Consider the following 18,368-nt stretch of genomic DNA (forward strand, 5'->3'; position numbering starts at 1 on the left):
TTTTCAGTAAAGCCACTATGGAGCTGTTGAGTTCGTAATGACAAACTCCCAGCACCATATTCTCTTAATGGCAGCACTGCACTTACAATGTCTAAGAATGGACTTAAACACTGTAGGGGTACAGGGCTCTTGCACCTGTACCCTCACCACTGGTATAGTGCACCCAGTGAGAGAAGTGGCTGACCTATGCAAGGGCAGTGATTTGTAGGCATTGCACACAGGGATGTGTGCCATGTCGACTTCACTTTGTTCTGCACCAAAACACGCAGCCTGCAGTGAGTGTGAGTACACAAGGCCTCCAAGGGTGGCACAATAAGCGCTGCAGCCCTTAGAGGTTTTCCTGGTCACCGTGCCCTTGGTACCTTTTTTTTAATAAACACATTTTTATTGATTTACAAAAAGAATACACCAGCCATTCAGCACTACACCATAATAATCTAGAATTACATAAACAAATTTGCACTACCCAATGTACAGACACTAACAAAAACCAATTGCCATGAAATTGGACAATCCCTTTATGACTAGACCTCCCCCCCCCAACCATTTCCCCCAGACTCTACGATATTTCTTGAGACACCTACGTGCCACATACATGACTTTTTCCTGTGTGGCGCACCAGTCCACCCCAGTCTGCCATCGCCCCACACTCGGGGGTTCAGGGCATTTCCAGGAGGCCGCAATTTCTCTCTTGGAAACCACCATAGCTGTAGTAAAAAGCAATTTCTCATTCCGAGACCCATCAGTGATGCCCAGGATTGTGTGTTTTGGGTCATGGGGGACCACCCACCCTAAGACTTCGGTGAGTTCTTCCTCTATTTGCCCCCCAGAACCGCGCCAGGCCCACACCATATGGAGGAAGTCAGCTGGGTCGTGGCCACATCTAGTACAGGCTGAGGTCGGCCCCTTGGTACCTTTTTACAAGGGACGTACATGTAGCCAAAGCGTGCCAATTGGATTTGCAACAGTACAGATTTAGGGTAAGAACATGGACCTCGTCACTCAGTCAAAGTTCATCAATAGTTTGGCAAAAAGTGGGGGTAACCATGCAAAAAGAGGGCTCTTTCTTACAGACTCCAGTTGTCCCTGTGAGCACCAGGTACATATTCAGAGCACGAATGAGTAAAGGTGACTTCGGCCCAGTAACACAAACAGAAGATCCCTGGGGGACAAAGTACCAGCCACTGTGATACAGGAAGGACAGTGCTGCATACCTGGAGAGTTCACACCACCCAGGGAAGCTCAAAGAACAGAATCCACACGTGCAGGCTTCACGCCTTCTCTAGGTCTGGCTGGAGCTGGCTTTGGTATTCTTGAATATCCTACGCGGGCAGTCCTTCAAAGAGATGCAATGAGAACAAGACCCCCAGAGGGGGCTTTGGGCCCGCCCCTTACAGTCATTGGCTTTCAGGTGCTGTTCGTGGTTTGCTGTTGCTCACATGGGTTGTCCATCAAGGCTGTGGTGTTGTGGGTGCCATTTGCCTTGGGGTCTGTGATGCAGCCTCGAGGTGCCCTTTCATTAGACTCCGCAATCTTACGCCACGCCCCTTCTTAAAGATGTAGCAAATAGATCTACCTTTTGTGTAAGCTGCACAGCTGCCGAAACACGTTAACAGGCAGCGCCTACAGTTACAGCGCCTACAAACATCTCCAATTATCCACAAGCACCAGGCCCTTTACTGAGCACCAACTGTTCACTTCCCCCCAGAACTAACAAACTCAGCTCTGTTTGACAAACAGCAGCACGTCCTGCTGCTTCATACATGCTACATAAACCATCTCCAGGTCGAAGGAAACTCCCTTCACTGATACACAGGGCACGTGTTTGCATTAATGCATTTTATTGTACTGAGTCACCCTTTGAGCTGAACACTTTCCCATTGCATTGCAGAAACCTTTCCCCCTAGTGCAGAAAGCTCTTGTGAACAGCGCACGCCAGTGTCAACGCCACATTACACAACGAAGTCAAGATAAAACCTGCATCTTTGGCAACTCCAGTTACAGTATTTTAATTATTAATAACACAGTTAAGTCACAAATTTTTCAGTTTTTGTTTTCACGTGATGTTTTTGGATGGATCAGACTCTTGTGCCCCTGTGGCTGCTCCTTCAGCCCAAGAGCATCCCTGTTCACCTCCCAGGAGGCTCACGCCCTCACATGTATGTAAACTCCCAGGACTCCCTTCAAGGGTGCCTGTGGCTCAGCCTTCACCTCCCAGGAGGCTCACGCCCCCACATGTATGTGAACTCGCAGGACTCCCTTCAAGGGTGCCCGTGGCTGCTCCTTCACCTCCCAGGAGACTCACGCCCCCACATGTATGTAAACTCGCAGGACTCCCTTCAAGGGTGCCTGTGGCTGATCCTTCACCTCCCAGGAGACTCACGCCCTCACATGTATGTAAACTCCCAGGACTCCCTTCAAGGGTGCCTGTGGCTCAGCCTTCACCTCCCAGGAGGCTCACACCCTCCCATGTAAACTCGCAGGGCTCCCTTCAAGGGTGCCTGTGGCTGATCCTTCACCTCCCAGGAGACTCACGCCCCCACATGTATGTAAACTCGCAGGACTCCCTTCAAGGGTGCCTGTGGCTGATCCTTCACCTCCCAGGAGACTCACGCCCTCGCATGTATGTAAACTCCCAGGACTCCCTTCAAGGGTGCCTGTGGCTCAGCCTTCACCTCCCAGGAGGCTCACACCCTCCCATGTAAACTCGCAGGGCTCCCTTCAAGGGTGCCTGTGGCTGATCCTTCACCTCCCAGGAGACTCACGCCCTCACATGTATGTAAACTCCCAGGACTCCCTTCAAGGGTGCCTGTGGCTGATCCTTCACCTCCCAGGAGGCTCACACCCTCCCATGTAAACTCGCAGGACTCCCTTCAAGGGTGCCTGTGGCTGATCCTTCACCTCCCAGGAGACTCACGCCCTCGCATGTATGTAAACTCACAGGACTCCCTTCAAGGGTGCCTGTGGCTGATCCTTCACCTCCCAGGAGGCTCACGCCCTCACATGTATGTAAACTCCCAGGACTCCCTTCAAGGGTGCCAGTGACTCAGCCTTCACCTCCCAGGAGGCTCACACCCTCCCATGTAAACTCGCAGGGCTCCCTTCAAGGGTGCCCGTGGCTGATCCTTCACCTCCCAGGAGGCTCACACCCTCACATGTATGTAAACTCGCAGGACTCCCTTCAAGGGTGCCTGATCCTTCACCTCCCAGGAGGCTCACGCCCTCACATGCATCTAAACTCGCAGGACTCCCGTCAAGGGTGCCTGCGACTCATCCCTCACCTCCCAGGAGGCTCAGACCCTCACATGTATGCAAACTCGCAGGACTCCCTTCAAGGGTGCCCGTGGCTGCTCCTTCACCTCCCAGGAGGCTCAGACCCTCACATGCAAACTCGCAGGACTCCCTTCAAGGGTGCCTGTGACTCAGCCTTCACCTCCCAGGAGGCTCACACCCCCACATGCAAACTCGCAGGACTCCCTTCAAGAGTGCCTGTGGCTGATCCTTCACCTCCCAGGAGACTCACGCCCTCGCATGTATGTAAACTCCCAGGACTCCCTTCAAGGGGGCCTGTGACTCAGCCTTCACCTCCCAGGAGACTCACGCCCTCGCATGTATGTAAACTCGCAGGGCTCCCTTCAAGGGGGCCTGTGACTCAGCCTTCACCTCCCAGGAGACTCACGCCCCCACATGTATGTAAACTCGCAGGACTTACTTCAAGGGTGCCTGTGGCTGATCCTTCACCTCCCAGGAGGCTCACGCCCTCACATGTATGTAAACTCCCAGGACTCCCTTCAAGGGTGCCTGTGGCTCAGCCTTCACCTCCCAGGAGGCTCACGCCCTCACATGTATGTAAACTCCCAGGACTCCCTTCAAGGGTGCCAGTGACTCAGCCTTCATCTCCCAGGAGACTCACGCCCTCACATGTATGTAAACTCGCAGGACTCCCTTCAAGGGTGCCCGTGGCTGATCCTTCACCTCCCAGGAGGCTCACACCCTCACATGTATGTAAACTCGCAGGGCTCCCTTCAAGGGTGCCAGTGACTCAGCCTTCACCTCCCAGGAGACTCACGCCCTCACATGTATGTAAACTCGCAGGACTCCCTTCAAGGGTGCCCGTGGCTGATCCTTCACCTCCCAGGAGGCTCACACCCTCACATGTATGTAAACTCGCAGGACTCCCTTCAAGGGTGCCTGATCCTTCACCTCCCAGGACGCTCACGCCCTCACATGTATCTAAACTCGCAGGACTCCCTTCAAGGTTGCCTGATCCTTCACCTCCCAGGAGGCTTACACCCTCACATGCAAACTCGCAGGACTCCCTTCAAGGGTGCCCGTGGCTAATCCTTCACCTCCCAGGAGGCTCAGACCCTCACATGTATGCAAACTCGCAGGACTCCCTTCAAGGGTGCCCGTGGCTGCTCCTTCACCTCCCAGGAGGCTCAGACCCTCACATGCAAACTCGCAGGACTCCCTTCAAGGGTGCCTGTGGCTGATCCTTCACCTCCCAAGAGGCTCACGCCCTCACATGTATGTAAACTCGCAGGGCTCCCTTCAAGGGGGCCTGTGACTCAGCCTTCACCTCCCAGGAGGCTCACACCCTCACATGTATCTAAACTCGCAGAACTCCCTTCAAGGGTGCCTGCGACTCATCCTTCACTTCCCAGGAGGCTCACACCCTCACATGCAAACTCGCAGGACTCCCTTCAAGGGTGCCCGTGGCTGCTCCTTCACCTCCCAGGAGGCTCAGACCCTCACATGCAAACTCGCAGGACTCCCTTCAAGGGTGCCTGTGACTCAGCCTTCACCTCCCAGGAGGCTCACACCCTCACATGCAAACTCGCAGGACTCCCTTCAAGGGTGCCTGTGGCTGATCCTTCACCTCCCAAGAGGCTCACGCCCTCACATGCAAACTCGCAGGACTCCCTTCAAGGGTGCCCGTGGCTGCTCCTTCACCTCCCAGGAGGCTCAGACCCTCACATGCAAACTCGCAGGACTCCCTTCAAGGGTGCCTGTGACTCAGCCTTCACCTCCCAGGAGGCTCACACCCTCACATGCAAACTCGCAGGACTCCCTTCAAGGGTGCCTGTGGCTGATCCTTCACCTCCCAGGAGACTCACACCCCCACATGTATGTAAACTCGCAGGACTCCCTTCAAGGGTGCCTATGGCTGATCCTTCACCTCCCAGGAGACTCACGCCCTCACATGTATGTAAACTCGCAGGGCTCCCTTCAAGGGTGCCAGTGACTCAGCCTTCACCTCCCAGGAGGCTCAGACCCTCACATGTATGTAAACTCGCAGGGCTCCCTTAAAGGGTGCCAGTGACTCCGCCTTCAATGTAAACATTTCTAAGGGAGTCTGCAGGTTTACCAGGTGTTCTTTAATAGGTTTCCGTACAGGGACCTGGAGGAAAGTGGGTGGGAGGGGGGGGGGGGGGCGCTGAACCTCACCTACACAATCCCTGGCAACCACCTAAATTCAGACTTTCAGAAACCCACACAGCTGGGACACGCATCTTTGTGGTCGAATGCCACTGGCTGGCCCCTTTAGGACCCTGCCCCGGCTCGATCTCTTCCGCCCTGCTCGTTGCATCTCACCACCACCCGGATCCATTCACAGATTCTGTGGAACCAAGATTCCACCAGGCAGCATTTCATGCAAACACAAACCTCCCCCCACTGCTGGCGCATGTCAGAGGGGCTGGGGGCAGTGTGAACACAAGTATCCCCTATGCTCTATGTCATGTGTATGTCTCGTGTGTGTATCACTTACAGTGCAGCCTTCACCCTCCGCCCCGTTTCCACGAGGTGCATCTCACCTCTGCTAATGCAGTCTGTTCAGCAAAGGGGGCGGCTCTGAACCAGTTGTAGCCAGGCCCGGTTCCAGGAAATGTTATCTGGGTGGGCCAAGGGTGCGTGTGGGTGGGACAATGCAAGCCCAATATATAATCATTCTTAAGGAAGACTACAAACCCTAGAGTTGCACATGGCCATCAATTCACCAAAATGCAAGGGGTAGCGGAAATGACATCACACATCCTTGACCTTAATGACATCACAAGAAGTGACATCATATGACCTTTGACCCTCAATCTTCCTATGAAGTGATGCCACACCACCTTAACCCTTATAAACATCACAATAATTGACATCGGTGAAGTTGTAATAAAAGCCATAATAAAACATGACTAATACAATAACAGAACGTTGAAAGATTTATGTTTTGGATAGCACTTGTATTAGGGTGCTGACGTCATATGAAAGGAGATTATTACTAGTTTTTCTTGGTTTTACATGAAAAATGATGTGTTCATCTGAAGAGGATAATTCCACATTTATTCTTAGATAATGGTCAGACATCTACGATTCCCTTGTGGCTGCTTATGCAATGAGGCATGCACTGCCACTATGGGAATATTATAACGTATGCCACATCCCACAGTATATAACTGGGTGCATCATACACAAACTAAAATACATAAACACCTTCAGAATCCACACACAGAAACAGCCCGTCTGGTGGACTAATGTGTCCACTGTAGGGGCCTGTGTTCGACCTCATGGTCACAGGTTCAAGTCCTGGCGGGCCCACTCAGCCTTTCATCCTTCTGAAGTCAATAAAATGACTACCATTGAGTTGGGTAACAATAAACATCTGTTATTCAGTGCCAAGATACCCATGGGTGAACGTGAATTTTACAAATACACATATTATGTTAGATAATTGAGGTGCAAATGGATGCTCCCAGCTCTGGGCTCCGGTGCCACTGCACCTGCTGCATCATTGGCAGGTTAACACACTGTCCCCACTCCCCCATACACACCACCTAACTGCAGCTTGCCTCTGACATGAGGTAGGGTTGCCTCATTGCCATTTTCTTCCGACATGAATATTTTAATGTCTCAGCCAGTGTAACAATAGAGAGAATCACCCAAAGTCAGCATTTCCCCCCCCCCCCTTACAGTGCATACTTCGAACAGTATTTATAAAAAGAATGCACTTTAAAATGTGTTCTAGAGGTTCCTTAATTACACCTGAATAGAATTGCCACCTAGCCGGTATTTTACTGGCACCACTGGTACAAAAATTTGCAAAACCACCTAAAGCAAGAATCTTTAGCCCTTATCTGTACCTAATTCAAACAGCAAATAAAAATGGAACACACTTGTAAATGGATTCTAGAGCTGCAAAGATTCCTGACTATTAAATATAGTAAAAACAGACAGAAAAGTCATGGTACAAATGTATACATACAATTTTATTCATAGTAGTATTTAGTAACATGTCAATGTAAGGGCATCTCTTCAAACTACATAAATAGCCGATATTTAATTTTGGAAAACTACACGCTACACCAGATCGATTATGTAAAGAAAGGGGAAAAAAATAAAATAATAAATAAATCAGAATTTCTGTCAGTACTCATGGCCTCTTCTGCCAACTGGGAGGGCAAAAGGTCAAGTTTGGGTGGGCCTGGCCCACCCGCTAGTAGTGGACCTGGTTGTAACCCAAGGGTGTCCCTCTTAAAAATGTCGGATGGGTTTGACTTGCATGTGAAACATGGCGCAGCCGTTTCAAAGCGCTCTGTATTTCGCCTGCCTGCTTGCTGCTGCCCCCCCCCCCCCTCCACGAGATCACAGCTGCCCTGGGGGCCACGCGTTTAATGTACTAGGGTGCACGTTCCCAGTTTGCTCCCCGGGTCCAGAGAGTGGACCTTGTTTTAAGGTGCGCTGTGTGCAAACAAGGAAAGTGCGTCCTAAATGTAACAGGGCCATGGGTGCAGCCCCACCCCCTCCAACCCTGCGGGACCCCAGCCCTTCAAGAGGAGACATTCAGCCCCAGGTCCGGCTCCAGGAATCTTTGTTTGGGTGGGCCAAGGGTACATCCGGGTGGGCTACTGCTGGCCCGATTTATCGCTTGTAATCTAGCCAGGCCTGCCTCTGGGCCCTCCTTTTATCTCTCCTTAGTCTTACAAGGTGCAGTAAAACACACTCTTTTCCAAGTCTCTTCCTAAATGTTATCCCTCTCAAAAAGTGCTTTTCTTCCATGTAATGTCCCTTTGATGGGAAGAGGTTTCTAAAGTGGGAGTATCAAGCAAGTGACTCTACTCAGGCACCCTCTGTGCGAGCCTTCAGGGAGAAACCCTCTTCATTACTACCTCCACCTGACCCCCGACCTCGGCAGCGCGCTCCCTCACAGGCTTGATTATGGACTACTCCTCTCCAGTGCACCTTGGGACCCAGCCCCCTTTCAGTTCCACTTTCACTATTCCCAGTAAAAAACAATAGTAAAATCACCTTCGAACTTGAAACATTGAATATAGCAGTAAATGTAATTAGCATGCATGCAAAGTATGCTCCACAGTTGTCCTAATCACCCGACTGTTAATTAAATAAACGGAAACAGAAAGGCCATGACAGGGCCGGCTTTAGTGCTGGTGCAAAAGTCTTTTTGACCTCTTTCGATACCTTAACAACCACCCTCCAACAGTGCCCTTCATCTCTCCGTAGCCACTCCCCCATGACCTTCTCCGATTCCCTCACTGCCACCCTCCACCAGTGCCCCATATCTCTCCGTAGCTCCCCCCCACCCCATGACCTCTTCCTGGTATTCCCTCACTGCCACCCTCCACCAGTGCCCCTCATTTCTCTGTAGCCCCTCCCCCTCATGACCATCTCCTCAGAATCCCTCACTGCCACCCTCCACTAGTGCCCCTCATCTCTCTGTAGTGCCCCCACCCCGTGAACTCCTCCTCTGACTCCCTCACTGCCACCCGCACCCTTCATTTCTCCGTAGCTCCCCCTGCCACCCCATGACCTCTTCCTGGGATTCCCTCACTGTCACCCTCCACCAGCGCCCCTCATCTCTCCGTTGCCCCTCTCTCATATCCATTCCATTCGTTGTATAGCGCTACTCATGAGTGTAGGGTGTCACAGTACTTTACATCACAGCACACATTATACAGAGACAATAAATCAGTCTACGGGGAATGTCACATAAGCCAATGAGAATTACAAGGTGTAGAAATCACGTCATCCATACTGGTGGGTAGTTTATTTTACTGGGGTTTGGTCTGGAGAAGCGCAAACTCGGGATTTGAAGAGTACTCCAGTGGTTGGGTTTGGCTTTACTGATTAAAATGTATAACTGCCCAAACAAGCTGTTTTTTGTAACATTAGAATAATGAAAGACTGGAGAAGTTCTAACTGTATCACAACACAAAAAAAGCGAAGTTTGTATGCAGCTCTTTGATGACAGTTCATAGGTCACTGCCCTAGGTTAGGATAGTAACTTCTAAACTGCAAGTAACACAAGGATCTCTGTGACAGACGTGGTAACCCACTGAGCTATTCCCATAAAATCCAGTTTATCTTCGTTTAAAAACTACCAACAGACAAATGGTTGCTCTGCAGCAGGATCGTAAATCACAAGTTATTGGAACAGTATTCATTGTTGTTGTACATAGGTGGCAGATTCACTGCGAGGGCCAAGGCTCATGTTTGGGTGGGCCAGGCCCACCCTCTAGAACCGGGCCTGTTCAGCCCTAGTACAATTCAAAGTCTTTGAGATATGGAAGACTCGGGATCCCTTTTTCACATTTTAGGGAGTGGGGGGGGGGGGGGGGGGGAGAGAATCATTTTGCGTTGCAGCACTGGTGGGTGGCACTGGAAGGGTTCTGCGAGCGGAGCCATCAAAGGCGTGGGGGTGTAAGCGGGGGATGTCAGTCATGGATGCAAGCCAATGACGGCTCTGGATGCCAAGGGCGAGGGCAGCCTTTGGGATGGGGGGGTAGACGTGCCCCATGGCCTCTCTCAGGCAGTGGAGGGGGCACCGTCGGATTCTTCGTTCTAGGCACATGCCCGCTGCTCTGCATCCGTCGGGGGCACTGTGTGTGCAGGGGGTGGTGTGTGCGCGGGGGCGGGGGGGGGGAAAGGGGCTTCTATTCTCCCAGGACAATGGTCCACACTCAGCACCGAGGCCCAGCGCTGGGAATGAGGCCGAGCTCTGCTGTGACCCCCAAACTCTCAGGGGAAAGGGGGGCGCAGCCACACAGCGCGCCTTGTAATCCCAGAAGCCTGCGGGGGCATTATGCAAAATGAGAACATGGGGGCAAGGAAGAGGGTCGCCAGGCATCGCTCAATCCTTTAGAGTGGGCTCAGGCAGAGGCCGCCAACTTACTTTATGACTGTGAGCGGCTCAAACCGTCCATATAGCGCCCACTGTGAGCCGCGCAAAGCGCCCTCTGGAAACCTTCAAAGAATGTTCCATCCAAGCTGGTCATTGTATGATTCCAGTCACGAAATTAGCGTGCGTTTATTACTGACAGCGCGCCTCTTCAGGGCGCTATAAATGAATCGGTGCTGGCCTTATACATCTCAATCGTTTTTGTTCCATCGGCCTCGAAAGCATGAAAACTAGACCGGTCCTCAGAGCTCGCTGCGCGCAGTGTAGCGGTTGAACCCACCGAGCTATCTTGCAGGCAGCTGCGCGCAGTTCCTTTGCAGTGAGGAAGCGCCTCCCCGCCTCCTGCCCTCGCACTTCCAGTTTTCCCAGCACCTTCACTCCCAGAAACTTTGACTCAGTCTCGCCCTCCTCCCACACCTGCCTGGGAGGTGAGGCGGAGTGCCTCAGCCAAATATACCTCGGGTCCCGATATAGCGCCTCAACTACCTGCAATGGAATAAATGCACCCCCCACACATTTCAGAAGCCGATCACCGCGTAAGACGCCTCACTAATGAATGGGGGACAGGATTGTGAACACACAACACCCCCTGCTACCCCCACATAGTATCACTCATTCACCCCCTCCCCTCCATAATCACCAGACCCATTTTAAAAAGGCACGATGCCCCGGGACACCCCTAGCCTCTTCCCGCGGTTCTCCATCACCCCAGACACTTTACACCCCCGTCCCCACCTCCCCCAGCGCCCCTCACCTTGGGAGTCCCTCTCAGGCCGGAGGTGGTCTGCGCCCCCAGGCTCCTTATCAATCCCACGACTGTCCCTCCGGGACCCGCGGCTCCAACAGGTGCCTCCAATCACCGCCAGCAGCTCCTGCGCTCACTCTGCGCCCGGGCCCGGCCCTCCCTCTTCACAGGCACTCCCACTGGTGGGAGGGAGCGGACGGCACTCTCGCATCACAGGTGTCTCGCATCACAGCCGTCTCGCATCACAGGCCTCGCTCCCTGCTCTCTCCGAGACACCCCACTGTGTCTCGCATCACCCCCTGCTCAGCTGCCTCAGACACCCCGCTGCTCCCACCCCAAGTGCCTCACACCAACCCCATGCTCAACGGTCTCCGAGACACCCCGCTGCTCCCACCCCAAGTGCCTCACACCAACCCCATGCTCAACGGTCTCCGAGACACCCCGCTGCTCCCACCCCAAGTGCCTCACACCAACCCCATGCTCAACGGTCTCCGAGACACTCCGCTGCTCCCACCAACCCCATGCTCAACGGTCTCCGAGACACTCCGCTGCTCCCACCCCAAGTGCCTCACATCACCCCCTGCTCAGCTGTCTCTGAGACACCCAAAGCTCTCCCCCCGAGTGTCTCGCATCACCCCCTGCTCAGCTGTCTCTGAGACACCCCGCTGCTCCCACCCCAAGTGTCTCATTTCACTCCCTGCTCAACTTTCTCTTAGACACCCCGCTGCTGCTCAGCTGTCTCTGGGACACCTTGCTGCTCCCACCCCAGTGTCTCTCATCACTCCTTGCTGCTCAGCTGTCTCCGAGACACCCAAGGCTCTCACCCCGAGTGTCTCGCATCACTCCCTGCTGCTCAGCTGTCTCTGGGACACCTTGCTGCTCCCACCCCAGTGTCTCTCATCACTCCTTGCTGCTCAGCTGTCTCCGAGACACCCAAGGCTCTCACCCCGAGTGTCTCGCATCACTCCCTGCTCAGCTGTCTCTGACACACCCCGCTGCTTCCACACTGGGCGCCTCAGATGTCTCACACTAATCCCTGTCCCTCAGCAGCCTATGAGACACCCCACTGTTCCCATACTGGGCACCTCAGATGTCTCACACCACTCCCTTCTAAGATGTCTCTCAGGTAACCCACGGCCCCCACACTGGTTACAGATTCGGTGTCTCACATCACTCTCTGCTGCTCAGCTGTCTCCGAGACATCCCACTGCTCCCACACTGGGTACCCCAGGTTTCTCACAGCACAGACCCGACTCTATGCTCCTCAGCTGTCTCTCGGGCACTCCGCTGCTCACACAGTGAGCACCCCAGCTGTCTCGCATCGAAGTCCGTGCCTCTCACCTGTCTCCGAGACACCCCACTGCTCCCACACTGACCACCTCAGGCGTCTCACATAAGAGTCCGCACTCTCTGCTCCTCAGCTGTCTCTCAGAATCAATGATGCTCCAACTATGCACTCCAAGTGTCTCACGTCAAACACCTCAGTCCGTGCCCCTCTACTGTCCACACTCTGGATCCGGGAGTCTCACATAACCAATCCAGCCATCTGCCAGACACCCAGACACTCTGCACCTTGGAGTCTGGCAAAGCCTGTCTAAACTTCTGCCACACACCCCTCTGGCCTCACACTGCGCATCCAGGTTTCCCAAAACACCCATCCAACCATCTGTCAGACACCCCCCTTTCTCCACACTGTACGCAGGTTTCTCAAAGAACCGGTCCAGCCGTCTACGAGACACACGTCCATCCTCACACACTGCACCCTAGGTGTCCCACAACACCCTTCTAACCTTCTGTCAGACACCCTTCTGTCTCCACACTCTGTACCCAGGTACCTCAAAACACTGGTCCAGCCGTCTGCCAGACACCTGTCTATCCTCACACTCTGCACCCCAGGTGTCTCACATCATATGCGTCAGTCCGTACTCCTGAAGTGTCCACTCTGTCTCACAGCACCCATCCAACCGTCTGTTTTCACACTTGGCACCCTAGGTGTAACCCGCTGGTAGCTTGACACCAAAGCAGTCAGGCCTAACTTAGAATCCAATTAGTAGAACCGGAGATATGCAATTTTAAATGTTTAGGTAAAAATAGTGCCGAAAAACACAAAGCGCCAACTGTGGTTATCTGGTCGCATTGGACCAGGACAATGTCACAAGTTCAGGCTGACAACAATGGAGTGTGAATCTGATACAGGGACCAAGTTAGGCCCACTGAACAAAGTGCCTCAAATCCTCGTTGCGGAACGTTCCAAGCTTCCGCGTTCAGGATGCATTGCGCAACTGTGTTTCCGAGGAGCTGCGGGGAAGCAATGCAAGGTCCTTTGTCAATGGTGCATTGCACATTGGCAGTTCTGAGGAGCTATGAGGGTGCAATGTGAGGTTCATTTTTGCAATGCGTCAAGCAGTGGCGGTTCCGATGAGCTGTGGAGTGAGGTGATCGCACTGCATCGGTCCTGATGGAATCACAGCTGGGCTGGCATATCCCTTCAGGCCTGCTTCCGAAGGTCCAGGACTGGGGTGCCTCCACTTGAGGGGGGGAGCAGGACTTACAGTAGGCTGGGTCTTGGTACATGGTTCACGGTGATTGGAGCCTTTTCTATCCCGAGGCTCGGATCAGGTGGTCAGCCAACTAGCCCTTGGAGCCACTCTGGTGGTTGTGGTTTCAAGATGCAGGTGTGGTCCTCTCACTCAGACAGCAGTGTAGCAGGGCAGCAGCACAGCAGTCCTTCTTCTAAGTCTTTCACGGTTCCAGAAGTGTACAGAAGAGCTGGGTCTGAGTGTCCAATATTGATTCTTGGTACCAGTATTGAAGTGGGAGAAGCTTCTGCTGCCCCTGCAAAGGTGACTGGAATTTCCTTCCTCCCTGACCTGGCACCATCTTGTCTGGAGGCACAAAAGAGTAGTGTGAAACCCTTTCTGAGTGTACTGAGGCAGAGCCTTTGTGATGTGAAAGTGTGGTAAGTGACAGCTCCTTCTTCTCATCCTGACAGAGATGGACCATCCTGCCAACACCCATTTTCCCTTTTTCTCACTGTCTGGAAGGAATACACAAAGGTCAACTATCACCTACGCCTAGTCGTGTGACCCAGGATACAGGCTGCAAACACCAGTTGATGATCATTTTCAGAACTGTGACTTAAAATCCAAGTTCACCATTAAAGAGTGTTTGAAAATGACAATTCTTTAGAACCCACCCTCAACCTTTCTACCTGCTCCCAATTGAAAGTTATCACTTATTAAATGTAATAAGGTAACCCAACGTTATCTTATGGGAGGGGGCGCTAGAGGGCGTACAATCAAGATGGCTGAACTTGCGTGAGGCTCTTGCCGCCCAGGACGACTAAACACCATTATCCTGCCCCATGTTGTGGCCCACAGGTTGCGCCAGAGAGCCCTGCCATTCAGAGCGGCAACCAACCGCGGTAGGCGGACATAACGGGAACTACCATTCCCATGGAGCAATGCGTGCTGACGCTCGTGACGTCAGCACGCTGGACGCACAGGCAAAGAAAAGGAAACACCCGGCATCAGTCAGGTGCCGGTTATTTTGAATCCAGGTCGGCAGTACGAGCGGAGAACAGCGTTCCGGTAGGGGTGCTCTGCACCAAACCTGTAGTTCTTTGCTGACTTCTGTCGTTCGTTGTTCGCTTGTATCTCTGTTGTACCAAGGCGGGGTTCGCCTTGTTATTCTGTGACTAAGTGCGGTGGCCCCGTTGGATGCCGCGTTGAGGTGTGCGGGGTCGCAAGTTCCGAGGAACAGTGTTGGTTAAGTCCGTCAGTCTTAGCAAGGCGGAGTATAGCCTTGTTATTTCCTGCCTGATTTCGGTGGCCCCGTTGGATGCCGAGCTAAGGCGTGCGGGGTCGCAAACACCTAGGAACTGTGTTCGTTCAGGTCCTTACTCTCAGCAGCCCGAATCCGCCTCTTGACATGTAATAGGGCGGAGGGCTGCATTCACTTTCCAAGTGCTACATACTCACGGTGGTGTTGTTGGCAAACCATACAGTGGAGTATGGTCGCATCAGGGATCGTATGGTTTCATCTCTGTAGGTCGTAAACACTGCCTCAAAGTATTGTAACAGTGAGACAGAGGTTTGTCTTGAAAACCTGTAGGGCGACCAGGAGAAGTATCCTGATCACGTGCCCTGCTGCATTTTATGTGTGTTCGTTTGTACTCCACACAGGGGTGGAAAGGTGACTGCTGGCATACGTCCTTCCCCCCTGTACAGAGAAGAATCCAGAACTCATGGTAGGTCCTGTAGCTGAGGGGACATACGAGGGGTGTTAGTATGAGTACTACGACATCTTCTGATTAGTATCTTGTCTGTAGGGTTCCAGTTGCCTTGCGACAGGTCCTTCCAGTCTCCTGTTCCCAGAGTGCATTCTTTCTTTTACAGGTAAAAGGGGGGAGTTAGGGAAGAACGGGGTGATAGAGAGCTAGGGATTGATGTAACCATTGCATGTTGTTCTTTCTCTTTCAGATCTCCCTCCCTGCTGTCCCCTTCCTTTCCTTCCCTCGCCTGATCACCCTTCTGTGTCTGTTCTATATATATCAGACCAAGGGGTTATCGGGAGGTGGACCCCTTACAGCATCGTGCGACTCTGAGGACACTTGGACGGCGACAAAATAACCGGCCCACGGATAACTGTCCTCCCAGTCGCACGGTGGGATGGCCACCTTAGAGGATGTCATAGCTGCTTTGGCCTTGTTGCAGGCTGAGGTAGCTGCTTCTAGAACAGAAACAGCAACACTACAGGCGCAGGTTGATCGCATGGAACGCAATCCCTTTGATGCAGGCTTACCACGCGCCACCCCAGCGGCCCCCGTAGTTGTGGAGATTCCCACGCCAGTTCCATTAGCTACCCCTGAAAGGTACAGCGGGGAAGGCGGGAAGTTGCAAGTCTTTCTCACACAAGTAATGTTACATTTTACCTGTAGGGCTAGGGCGTTTAACACCAACCATTCAAAGGTCGCCTTTCTTCTCTCGTATTTATCTGGGGACGCAGCTCAATGGGCAGTCCCATTGGTGAGAAGGGACGATCAACTCCTCTATGATTGGAATGCCTTTCTGGTGGAATTCGAGAAAACATTCAACCGCCGAGCAGCCACGCTCTCGGCCGACAGAGATCTGCTAGAATTGCGACAAGGCAATAGGGATGTTATCTCCTATCTTAACGATTTTAGGAGATTGATCACGGAAACCCAGTGGCCAGAAGAGAAGCAAGCGGCCCTTTTCCATCAAGGGCTAAGCGAAGACCTGAAGGATGTGTTGGCTCAGATCGACCCGCAACCGTCACCTGTGACGCGCTCATCAGTCTGGTGTTAAGGCTGGATCATCGCATAAGCATGAGAAAAGGGGATCACAGACGGAGGGAGAGACCGGTGCCTAGTGTGGAGCCTACTAGGTCGGCAAACCACCAAGTTTCCTCAAAACCAGAGCCCATGGAAATTGGAGCTGTCCGTTCCCCGCTCACCTCCGAAGAACGAGAGTATAGGCGGAAGAGAGGCCTGTGCTTGTATTGCGGACGGAAGGGGCATTTCATTCGCGAATGCAGTCTGCGGCCCAAGGCTCCACGACTGGAACAGAAAGCTGCGGTTACCAGAACCACCCACTCAGAGGCGGGAAACGCTCCAGCTTAAAGGAGGAAGAAGGGGAACCCTTTGAGCGCAATGTACATCCCTTCGTTGGAAGACTTAAAGACCAAGGAAAGAAACCATTTTTATGTGGACGTACACATTTTGGTGCAAGACATGTGGTTGCCAGTCCGGGCGTTATTGGATTCTGGGGCCACAGGGTGTTTTATGGACCAGGATCAGGTGGTACGGCTCGGAATAACGTTACAAGAGAAAAGTATGCCGGAGATGGTGTTTGCGGTTGATGGAAAGATGTTGGATTCAGGACCGGTGAGATTCCATACTGGACCCTTATCGGTAAAACAGGGGAAGGAGCACCAGGAGTTGATTTCCTTTAATGTTATTCCAGCACCCCATTACGGATTAATACTAGGGTTGCCTTGGTTACGCCTCCACAATCCTCTTATAAACTGGCTCGAAAAAACCCTGATGTTTACATCCGACTACTGTTTAGCTAACTGCAACATTCCCCCAAGAAACCCTGCCACGTCATTGGCAACTTGTTACCAGGTGGCGACCGCAGTAGAACAAGCAGTAGCGTTACCCGAGGTCTATAAAGAATACGATGATGTCTTTGACGAGGACAACGCCGAAGTCCTGCCTCCTCACAGGTCGTACGATTGTCAAATAGACCTGATACCTGGGGCGGTCATTCCCGCGGGACGGGTGTATGCCCTAACAGAGCCAGAACATAAATACCTCAGGGAGTATTTGGATAAATATTTGGGCCTGGGGTTTATAAGAGTATCGAAATCTCCAGCAGCGTCGCCTCTCTTCTTTATTCCTAAGGCCAATGGCGAACTTCGCGCGTGCGTGGACTACAGGGCCTTAAACGCCATTGCCGTGAAGAACCGGTATCCTCTACCGCTAATCAATGTTCTGCTGGAGCAGGTAAAAGAGGCAGTGATCTACACGCGCTTAGACCTGAAGGGGGCATACCATTTAGTCCGAATGAGGAGAGGGGACGAATGGAAGACCGCGTTTAAAACCAGATTCGGGCTCTATGAGTATTTGGTTATGCCTTTCGGGCTGTGCAATGCCCCCGCGGCCTTTCAATTCTTCCTAAACGATGTGCTCCGCGAATATCTTGACCACTTTGTCATAGTGTACATAGATGACATCTTGATCTACTCACAGGACACCAGGGAGCATACGCAACACGTAAAAACCATCCTTCAAACCATACGAAAACACCACTTATTTTGCAAAATCAGTAAGTGTGAGTTTGGTGTGACGTCTGTGGAATTTCTAGGGGTGAACCTCACGCCCTGGGGCCAGGAAATGTCCGAAAGGAAGGTATTGGCAGTGAAACAATGGCCTACCCCACACAACCTCAGAGATGTACAGTGTTTCTTGGGGTTTGCCAATTTCTATCGTCGTTTTATCAACCACTTCTCAGAATTGGCAACCCCTCTCACCCAGCTGTTGCGCAAGAAGTCGGTGTTCCAGTGGACCGCTGGTGCCCAAAAGGGTTTCGAAGAGCTAAAAGAGGCGTTTTCTACGGCCCCGGTGTTGGCTCATGCACACCCGGAATATCCATTCATTGTGGAGGCCGATGCCTCCGACACAGCGCTGGGAGCTGTGTTGTCCCAAAGACACGTCGAAACAGGGCAACTGCATCCAGTGGCATACATGTCACGAAAATTGAATCTCGCTGAGTGCAATTACAACATAGCCGAAAAAGAGCTGCTTGCCATCAAGGACGCCTTCAGTGAATGGAGGCATCATTTAATGGGTGCCAGACACGTGATAACGGTCTATACCGACCACAGGAACTTACAGTTCATGACGGCAGCTAGACACCT

General features: G+C 52.5%; 1 protein-coding gene across 1 annotated transcript in view; it reads right to left on the minus strand.

Moving 5' to 3' along the window:
* Nucleotides 1-11,089, minus strand: part of LOC146806340 (uncharacterized) — a 227,120-nt gene extending 216,031 nt beyond the window's left edge. Inside the window, exon 1 of the mRNA XM_085623534.1 lies at nt 10,938-11,089. The gene's annotated coding sequence lies outside the window, so the exon portion shown is untranslated. The remainder of the gene's footprint in view (nt 1-10,937) is intronic.
* Nucleotides 11,090-18,368: the final 7,279 nt, after the last annotated feature.

This window comes from Triturus cristatus, chromosome 8 (assembly GCF_964204655.1).
Source record: "Triturus cristatus chromosome 8, aTriCri1.1, whole genome shotgun sequence".
Taxonomy (NCBI): Eukaryota; Metazoa; Chordata; class Amphibia; order Caudata; family Salamandridae; genus Triturus; species Triturus cristatus.